This window comes from Bison bison, unplaced genomic scaffold (assembly GCF_000754665.1).
Source record: "Bison bison bison isolate TAMUID 2011002044 unplaced genomic scaffold, Bison_UMD1.0 scf7180017864080, whole genome shotgun sequence".
Taxonomy (NCBI): Eukaryota; Metazoa; Chordata; class Mammalia; order Artiodactyla; family Bovidae; genus Bison; species Bison bison.
Genome location: NW_011494652.1, coordinates 3,120,030 through 3,130,920, shown reverse-complemented (window position 1 = coordinate 3,130,920; position 10,891 = coordinate 3,120,030).

The following is a 10,891-nucleotide window of genomic DNA, read 5'->3' as shown; positions in this document are numbered from 1 at the left end:
AGCATATTCAAAAGCAAAGACATTACTTTGCCAACAAAGGTCCATCTAGTCAAGGCTATGGTTTTTCCAGTGGTCATGTGTGGATGTGAGAGTTGGACTGTGAAGAAGGCTGAGCGCCGAAGAATTGATGCTTTTGAACTGTGGTGTTGGAGAAGACTCTTGAGAGTCCCTTGGACTGCAAGGAGATCCAACCCGTCCATCCTGAAGGAGATCAGCCCTGGGATTTCTTTGGAAGGAATGATGCTAAAGCTGAAACTCCAGTACTTTGGCCACCTCATGTGAAGGGTTGACACATTGGAAAAGACTCTGATGCTGGGAGAGACTGGGGGCAGGAGGAGAAGGGGACGACAGAGGATGAGATGGCTGGATGGCATCACTGACTTGATGGACGTGACTCTGAGTGAACTCCGGGAGTTGGTGATGGACAGGGAGGCTTGGTGTGCTGGGATTCATGGGGTCGCAAAGAGTCGGACACGACTGAGCGACTGAACTGAACTGAACTGAACGTTGAGCAGCTCACAGGCTCCCTGGAGGCCATGTATACAGGAGAGATGAACCCTGTCTAGGGGCACGTCAGGGGACAGGAGTCACTTGAAGGGCTCCCATCCATCAGGGAAGGCTGGGGAGTTTGAGGATTGTGGTGTGTGTAATGCCAGTGATGGATTATAATCCAGTCCTCAAACTGTGAGTCTGTGAGTCCATGCTGATAATGAATATGTATTAACAGACAAGTAGATAGATAGATAAACAACCGAAAAGAGAAAGCTATTTGCAGTGGAATGTCAACTAACAAATGTTGACGGATTTAGGCTAAGAAAAATTGCAATTTTGCAACCATCAGTGTGAATAATACAGATGGCACACAGGTAAAGAATCTGCCTGCCAGTGCAGGAGACACAGGAGACCTGGGTTCGATTCCTGAGTTGGGAAGATCCCCTGGAAGAGGAAATGGCAACCCACTCTTGTATTCTTGCCTGGAAAATTCCGTGGACAGAGGAGCCTGGCGGGTTACAGTCCGTGGCATCGCAAGGAGTCGGATGAAACTGAGCAACTGAGCACGCACACACACAAAGTCACATATCTACTCAAAGACGGACGGGAAAATGGCGTGGCGAAAGCTTAATGAGGAACGAATTACTTACGTTGTCTTAACATATCTTCCCACTGATGATTTATCACATTCAAAGGGATAAACGGGGAAGAAAGTAAAGTCAACATCACCAATATGGAGACCAGGTGACAGTACATGCCCCCTGAGGTCATGTCCTAAGCAGGACGCAGCCTCCGTTCCACATGTTCCCTCTAAAATCTAAGGAAATGCCAGACAGACACCAGCAGAGGAGTGACCTATCCTCTTCAAAACGCTAACCTTATGAAGACAAAGAACAGAGGCATTGTCCAGAATAAGGGAAACTTAGAAAGATGTGATGCTAAATACAAGGATGGATCTTATTTGGAAACAAAATGGTTTGAAGAACATTATGGGGATGATTGGAAAGATTGGAAAGATCATGCATGATTGTTTCAGTGGTAAATTTTCTGAATTTAACAATTGTACCGTGGTATTCCTCATTAAAAATTCTATTCGTCCTTAAAAAAATATTTGTACTGTGGTTATGTAAGAAAATGTGCTCTCTGTTAAAAGATACACTGGCTTCCCATGGCTTATTGGTAAAGAACCCACCTGCCAATGCAGGAGACCTGAGTTCAATCCCTGGATCAGGAAGATGCCCTGGAGAAGGAAACAGCAACCCACTCCAGTGTTCTTGCCTGGAAAAATCCCATGGACAGAGGAGCCTATGGGGGGCGGGGATGGCTACAGTCCATGGAATCACAAAAAAGCTGGACATGACTTAGCGACTGAACAACAGCAACACTTGGACTGAATTTTGACCTCTGAAAATTTACCTGTTGTATGTCAGGCGTAGTGCGGTTGTACCTGGAATAAGGAAGTGAATCAGATAAGATGAGGTCGTGAGAGTGGGACCCCGATCCAATGGAGTTAGTGTCCTTATGAGAAGAGACACAACACTCTTGAGGCAGCATCCAGGGGTCCGGATGGCTGGGTCAGAGTTGGGGCCCTTTGCCTCCCCCTTTGTCCTCTCAGGGGTCACCCCATCAGCAGGGCAGGCCCTGGGCGCCCTGGGCATGACTGAGCCATGTTCCTCGTCCCCTTGGCCTGACTCCTCTCCCAGTACTCAGGTTTCTGCTTATCTCTCCCTCCTTCCTCTGCCACATCCCACCTCTGCCCGTGCTCCATCAGAGAGGAGCCTGGCTCTCTCCGGGTCCTGATGCTCAGCCCAGAGGGTTTCTGTATAAACCACCAAACAGCCTGCACACTCAGTCTTTGCTCTGCTCACTGTGTTGGGGAAAGTCCCCATCACACAAGGAAGCAACACCCTGAAATCATCTGGGGTCTTTTTCTTCTGTTATTATTTTCTGGCTCTGCTGGGTCTTCACTGAGGGGCACGGGCTTTCTCTAGCTGTGGTGCTCAGACTTCTCTTGTGGCCGCACACAGGTTTAGCTGCCCTGAAGCGTGTGGGATCTTCGTGCCTCAACCAAGGATTGAACCCACCGCCTGCTTTGGAAGGAGGATTCTTAACCACTGAACCAGCAAGGAAGTCCCACTGGGTCTTTATCCTTCTTCACGAGACCCTATTACACAGACACCCCCAGTGCTGCAGGTGCCAACATGGAATAGCCAAAACCCTCGGCTTGTGCTTCTTTGAAAGTGAAAGTCGCTCAGTCATGTCTGACTCTTTGCGACCCCATGGACTGCAGTCCATGGAATTCTCCAGGCCAGAATACTGGAGCGGGTAGCTTTTCCCTTTTCCAGAGGATCTTCCCAACTCAGGGATTGAATCCAGGTCTCTTGCATTGCAGGCAGATTCTTTACCAGCTGAACCACAGAGGAAGCCTCTTAAACGTCATTAAAATGCCACCCAACTGTTCATTCTGTTTAGCAGCATGGCCACTGCTCTGAGAGTTGCCTTGACCCAACTGAGATCTCAAATTTCAAACCACGGGGCTCCTAGTTTCTGGAGGTTGATTTTCTGAAAACCTTCAACAAGTGGGCCCCAGCATCTCGACAGCCTCCGTGAGCCGGGAGGGAGCTCTGGTCTGGCTGTGCAGACGTCTTCTTAGAGCATCTCACCACCCAGACCGACAGCTGGTCTCCGATTGCATTATCGGTGGGTTCATTACCTATTACTGTCGGGACCAGGGACGCATCATGTCATTCGTGATGTCCTGCAACATCTCAATCTTTGTTAGTTCATGACTTCATTGCAAATCCCCGCATTTTTGCAGGAATCAGCTGGTGAACTCGTATGGTGCAATCTGTCCTTCTTTTATCTTTCCCTCCGGTACCCGGGATCTCCCCCAATTGCCTTTATTCATAGACAGAGCAGTTCATTTCCCCCTTTTAACACTGAACAGTGTTTGCTAAGAAATGAAATATTTTCAACTCTGAATTTCAGCTATTTTCCATTTTCCTCAACCTAATTGAATGAGCAGATGCTTTATCTGCCTTGGCTCATGGCAAAATGGATGCTCACTCCCAAATTGCTGCAACGCCAAATGCATTTTGCTTCTTTAATGTTTTCTGATCGTTTCCAGAGCTTCTTTGGTCATGGGAAGCTCCGTGGGTTGCAGACGACCCTTCCTGATAACTGAATTTTTGTTCCCGGGATGATGAGCTGCAGTGACAGGAAGGGTTGTCCTTTCTTCACAAAGTCATCTTTCAACCATCAGAAATGAAAGAAAAGTCTTCTCGAGGACAAAATCCGCCTTGAACTCTTTGCCCTTGGAGGGGAAACGGTGGTGGTCATGGTCCACTAGTTTTGCTTAAATTTCAAATCGAGCTGGATTCTAATCGAAACGGTATCATTCTCTGAATCTGTGTTGACCCCAGATAAACCTCAGTGAATTATTGATGATAAAGAAGCCAACTATTTTTCTACCATCTGCTCCTGGCTGGGCTCTGCGGGAAAGCTTGGGGTTGGAGATGCGGTGGGCTGAGCGGGATCTTTGGAGAGTCAAGGCCAGCTGGGTTGGACCCAACGTCTTGGCTTTATTGTTGTCTCCGTGTCTCTCCTAAAGAAGACTCCGCTGTTTTCACACCAGCACTGGACAAAGAGAACCTTGGCCTGAGTTTTGTTAACTCCGGGGCTGATGTAAAGTGATTTTGCTGGTTTTACTGTGTTTCTGACAATACAGGGGTTGGGGGAGAGGAAACGGGTTTCCTCTGGGGACCGGTGGAGACTTAAGATGCTGGACTGGGAGTCTCAGAAAAACAGGCGGAGGGGTGATGGCCAAGGGCCGGGGTCATCGAGGGCCAGATGGTGTGGGCGATGTGAAACCATGGGAGTCTGAGGGGTCCCACTGGTGGCCTTTAGGCTCAAGCTGTTCAGTGTCCCAGGATGGCCAAGCGAAAGAGTGCTTTTGGGCTGGGACAGGTGAAGCCAGGATGAGGCATCCGGGGTGAACCTGGATCTTTGCAGCAGGCTGGGTGGGAGTGGGGGGCTGCCACGTGCTTCTCCCTGCTGGGTCTGACTCCTTGGAGGTCTGGCCTGGGGTCGTCGGACGACTTGGAATGGGGACCTGCTGTCACTGCGGGGTCCTCTGGCTACTCAGCAGCTCCGCTTGGTTCACTAGGAGGGACCCTGGAACCCAGCTGGCTGGAATTCACCCCAGACCTGGGAGTGCTTCTCACCTGGGCAGCTCATCATAGATGCAAGCTCCAGGGCCCCTGCTGCAAGACCGCCACCTCCCCCACCCCCCTACCAGATGCTCACAGAGTCCTGCAGAGCTCTTCATATCTGCAAAAGTGAGATATGGCAGCGGCAGCAGGTAAAGCCGCTGACCCCTCCCGCTGACCTGGGCACAGGCTTGAGGGGTGACAGGGAGACTGCTGACATGGTCCAGGCCCAACTGAGGGACACTGGTGGGAGAGTTTGCGTGGTTCCCGTCACTTCTGTGTGGCGTCCAGTTGTGGCTGGCCCCCCAGGCACAGGCTGGCTTTCAGGTATATGTCTGCTGGGATGACCACCCCCAGTGTCTTGTAAAAGAGTGGAGCTGAGCCCACCTTATGGGCTGTGATGCAGCCCATTTTCCCTCCTCTGGCCCCGCGAGTGTGTGGGCAGGAGAACCAAGTCTGACGGTCATGGAGCCAGAAGCGCGTCTGTGGAAAACCCATCCAGTCACCCTGAGTGTCACATCGTGAGCGGGGGATTCAGTGCTTATCAAATCTAGTCCAAAAGGAAGGTCTCTTCTTTGAGGAACTGACTTGATAATGCAAGGCATATCTTTACAAGTAGGTGGTACCACCTTGCCTCACTCCATTTTGTCCTTTGGTTGGTGGGAATCATGGCAAATCCTTAGCCGGACTCCTAGGTTTGCAGAGCATAGCATACAAACAGCCAGAACACAGGTATCTGTGTGAACAAAAGCGTTTTCTTGAATCTTGAATTGTGGGGCTGGAGAAGGCTCTTGAGAGTCCCTTGGACAGCAAGAAGATCAAAGCAGTCAATCCTAAAGGAAATCGACCCTGAATATTCACTGGAAGGACTGATGCTGATGCTGAACCTCCAATGTCCTGGTCACCTGATGCAAAGAACTGACACATTGGAAAAGACCCTGATACTGGGAAAGATTGAGGGCAAAAGAAGAAAGGGGCAACAGAGGACAAGGTGGTTGGATGGCATCACCGACTCAATGGACATGAGTTTGAGCACACTCTGGGAGATAGTGGAGGATAGGAAGCCCTGCATACTGCAGTCCATGGGGTTGCAAAGAGTTGGACACGACTTAGCAAATGAACAATGACTACAATTGAATCTCAAGCTACCACACCACGGGGACCATAAGATGCCCCAGTACCGGACAATGGCCTGAGGACACCAGGACGGAACTTCTACACGGATCTGTTGAGAGCTGAATGCACTGTGTATGAGACAAGCCTGCTTACAGAAGCATGCAGCCCAGGACAAGGCAGCCATGTGCTGAACAACCCATTGGAATCATGTTGTTGTCTATCACCCGGTCGTGTCTGACTCTCTTATGGCCCCGTGGACTGCAGCCTGCCAGCCTCCTCCGTCCATGGCATTTCCCAGGCAAGAGTACTGGAGTGGGGTGCCATTGCCTTCTCCGATTTGACACAAATCAAAATCAAAATCAAATCAAAATCACAGTGAGAAATCACCTCATACTCATTAGCATGGCTACTATTAAGAAAACAGAAGGGACTTCCCTGGCGGTCCAGGAGTTGAGACTGTGTCTCCACTGCAGGGGGCACGGGTTCGATCCCTGGTGGGGGAATCAAGATCCCGCGTGCTTTGTTGGTGTTTTCCAGCTGCTAAGTTGTGACTCTTTGTGGCGCAGTGGCCTTCAGCACGCCAGGCATCCCCGTCCTTTACTGTCTCCTGGAGCTTGCTCAAACTCATGTCCATCGAGTCAGTGATGCCATCCAACCATCTCATCTTCTGTGGTCCCCTTCTCCTCTTGCCCTCAATCTTTCTCAGCATCAGGGTCTTTTCAAAATGAGTCAGTTCTTTGCATCAGGTGGCCAAAGTATTGGAGCTTCAATTTCAGCATGAGTTCTTCCAATGAATATTCAGGGTCGATTTCCTTTAGGATTGACTGGTTTGATCTCCTTGCAGACCAAGGTTCTCTCAAGAGTCTTCTCCAGCACCACAATTCTAAAGCATCAATTCAAAAACATGCTTTGAGGTGTGGCCAAAAAATGTAAAATGAGAAAAAACAAACAAACAGAAAACAACAAGTGATGGCAAGATATAAAGAAATTGAAAGACGGCGCCCTGTTGGTGGGAATGTAGAAAGGTACAGCTACTATGAAAAATGGTGGAGATTCCTTAAAACATTAAACAGAAAATTACACTGTGATGCAGCAATTCCACCTTTGGCTATTTCCCCAGAAAAATTGAAAGCAGAGTCTCAAAGAGATATTTGTATCCCTGTGTTCATAGCAATATTCTCCATAATAGCTAAAATGTGGTAACAACCAAGAGTCCAAAAAATGGGTGAATAAATAAGCAAAATGAGGCCCATCCATACAATGGAATATTATTCCGCCTTAAAAAGGAAGGGGATTCTGACACTCGCTGAGACAGGGATGAGCCTTGAGGACATGATGCTCAGTGAAATAAACCAGATGCAACAGGACAAATATCGTGTGGTTGCACTCACAGGAGTTTCCTGGAGGAGTCAGATTCACAGAGACAGAAAGTAGAAAAGTGGGTGCCAGGGGCTGGGCGGAGGAGACTGGGGGGCCAGTTTTACGAGATGCAGAATTGTGCGAGTGGTGTGATGGCTGTACGAAGTGAACGGGTTCATTCTCCGCTGACTGTACACTTAGAGGTGGTTGAGATGGTGGATTTTACGTTACGTGCATTTTATCACAATAGAAAAAGACGTAAAGAAAAAGTCCACTTGAATGGCTTTCATATTTGTCTAAATTTCACACTGTATCTTTCAGAGTTATTGGTGATTTCAAAAATAAACATGATACAAAGGACTATCCCAGTGGAAACCTAAAATATAAGCCAAATGCATGCAGGTAGATAAAATATCAAAATAGTAAGATGCCTCTTCTTTTTTTTTAAATTAATCCATTGATTAATTTTATGGTTGCACTGGGCCTTCACTGCTGCACGTGGACTTTCTCTGGTTGTGCGTGGGCTTCTCACAGCGGTGGCTTCTCTTGTTGCAGAGCACAGACTCTAGAGCTTGGGCTCAGAAGTTGTCATGCATGGGCGTATTTGCCTCATGGCATGTGGGCTCTTTTTTCCCGGACCAGGGATCGATCCTGTGTTCCCTGCACTGGCAGGAAGATTCTTATTCACTGTGCCACCAGGGGAGTCTCCACACTTGGTTAAATGATCTGTCACCAGTGTGAAATTCTCCATAATTTTGAATGAGGGCTGACTATTTTCATTTTGCACAGGGCCCTGCAAATGATGTGTCTGGACCAGGTAAGGGGTGCCAACCAGCTAGACCTGACCGGGACCTCCCCAAAATGGTGCCGTCGGCCCCGCTGTGGGGGCTGTTCCAGAACGTGGTCTCCTGGGAAAGCTGAGTGCTTTGTGTGGTTGATGAGTTTCACCCCCCCACCCCAACCACTTTCCTTGAATCTATTTGTAAAATGAATTACTTCAATACAGGAGGAACAGGAAGGTTCTTTATCTCCACTTGGGCAAATCCATTAGGATTAGCAGCCCCTCTGAAGCCCCTCAGAGCGGGTGATGTCAGCTTGTCTTTGGTGATTTGCAGAGTGGCTGCGTGATAAGGAATCTGGGCCCATTTTCTCAACGACAGGGCATCCTTCCGTGGGGGTGTCCAGGAATTAACAGTCCTATCTCTCCATTTATCAGGGCCTCCTGGGGGTTGCGACGGCCGGGTAGAGAAGTGCCGTTGCCTCGCTGGCTCCCGTCCACAGGGCCTGCAACCCCTGCTGGCTTGGCTGGACCCCTGGGCTCTCCCCAGGGTCTGAAGACCGTGTGGATGGACGGGGAGGACCAGGACATGGAAGGCACTTCAGAGTGTGTCTGGCATGAGCTACACAATCAGGAGGCGAGAGGAGTTTGTTTGGCTAGCTGTTGTGTTTTTTTGCTAGTTGCTGTTCAGTCGTTCAGTCGTGTCTGACTCTTTGCGACCCCATGGACCACGACCTGCCAGGCTTCCCTGTCCTTCACCATCTCGCGGAGTTTGCTCGAACTCATGTCCATTGAATCGAGTTAGGGGAAAAGATCTCCAACTGTTCTGCCTGGACTGGCTTCAGGCTAAAGTCCCACGAAGGTGGCACTGCCCAGGAAGGGGAAAAACCCATCACACCTGCTCTTCTGACAGTCTGAGGGGAGGGGGCTTGTTCCTTCCCTGGGCAGATCTGTGTAACTCCTGTGGGGTATGACGCAGAAGGGAGGACTTGTAAACTAACTCCCAGTCTGGGTTGGAAAAGGCGTCTTGGTTTCCGCTCATATCTTTCTCCTGGGATCATAGTAGGGGGTGGGGAGCCGGTGTCCATCCTTCGTGTTGTGTGGTGTGTGTGATCAGTTGTGTACAACTCTTTGTGACCCTGTAGACTATAGCCCGCCAGGCTCCTCTGTCCACAGAATTCTCCAGGTAAGAATACTGGAGTGGGTTGCCATTTCCTTCTCCAGCGGATCTTCCCCACCCAGGAGTGGAAGCTGAGTTCACTGTGTCTCCTGCATTGACAGGAAGATTCTTCACCTCTAGTGCCACCTGGGAAGCCCTGTGAGGAAGCCCAAGAAGCACAGAGGCCACGTGTGTTTCTGACCAATGGTCCCCGAGGCCCCAGCTGACACCTGCCTCCACCCCCAGTCTTCCACAGCCCAGCTGAGGCCACAGATGCAGTGGAGCACAGATAAAGTGTCCCCACCATGCCTGTCTGCATCCCTGACCCCCAGGAGCCACGAGAGATGGTGTGTGTGTTAGTCACTCAATCGTGTCTCTTTGCGACCCCATGGACTGTAACCCACCAGGCTCCTCTGTCCATGTAATTCTCCAGGCAAGAAGACTGGAGTGGGTTTCCCTTTCCTTCTCCAGGGAAGTGAGAAGTGGTGATTACTGGAATAGATGTGATTCACCTGTGGGAGGAACCATCTGGGTGAAGGGACACCTGTTAAGAGTCTCGTACTGGCCGCCACGGGCCCCTCACTACACCTCCCCGGGGGAGGGGGAGGGGCTAGCAGAAGAAACCTGGTGCGCAGGAGCCAGCCCCACTCTGGGACCTGCCATGGAGGGCACGCCCTCTGCTATTCACCTGCCACATGATGTGTGGGGGCGCCCAGAGTGGTTTCCTGGTGAGACCCTCACTGTCCGGGTGGACCTGTACAGTCTGGGGCTTAACAAGAAAAAGCCACCTTCCCTCAGATCTGTGAGTCAAGTGACCTGAAATTAGCTTTGTCAGGGATGATGGCAACACTTCTGTGCTTTGTCTGCAGAGCTCACTCACAATTGTAAATGATTCAGAACTCTTGCAGGGGAAATCCTGGGCCCCGTTGAACTGCTCCCCCACCCAAGATATGTCCAAGTACCTGAGAACACGACCTGATTGGGAAAAACGGTCTTTGCAGGTGTAATTAAGTGAAGGATTTGAGATGTGGTATTCTTGCCTGGAAAACTCCATGGATAGAGCATCCTGGCAGGCTATAGTCCAGGGGGTCGCGGAGTTGGACACAACTGAACAACGTGAGCACGCTGGGATTATCTGGGTGGGCCCTAAATCCAGGGACAAGTGTCCGTATCAGAGGAGTTGTTGTATTTAGTCGCTCAGTCGTGTCTGACTCTGCGACCCCATGGACCGCAGCACGCCTGGCTTCCTTGTCCTTCACCAGCTCCCGGAGTTTACTCAAACGCATGTCCATTGAGTCAGTGTTGCCATCCAACCATCTCGTCCTCTGCTGCCTCCTTCTCCTGCCCTCAGTCTTTCCCAGCATCAGGGTCTTTCCCAATGAGTTGGCTCTTCGCATCAGGTGGCCAAAGTACTGGAGCTTCAGCTTCAGTACCAAAGGAGAGAGGACACGTCAGAGGGAGAAGACCTCCATGTGTCTATGGAGGCAGACATTGGGGTGACAAGGCCACAAGCTGGGGACACCTGGAGCCTCAGAAGCTGGAAGAGGTGGGAAGAGCCGTCCCCAGAGCCTTTGGAGGGAGCCAGCCCTGCCCACACCTCGACCTCAGACTCTGCCCTCCAGCCTGGGAGAGCATGATCTTCTGCTGTTTCAGGTCCGTGGTCAGTTGTTGGGCTCTCCTCCCCTCCTCTAGAAGCCCCACCAGCTGAGAAGCAGCTGGGGAGAGAGTGTGACCCAGGGGAGAGGCCAAGGATGAGGAGGGTCACCAGCATCCAGACGG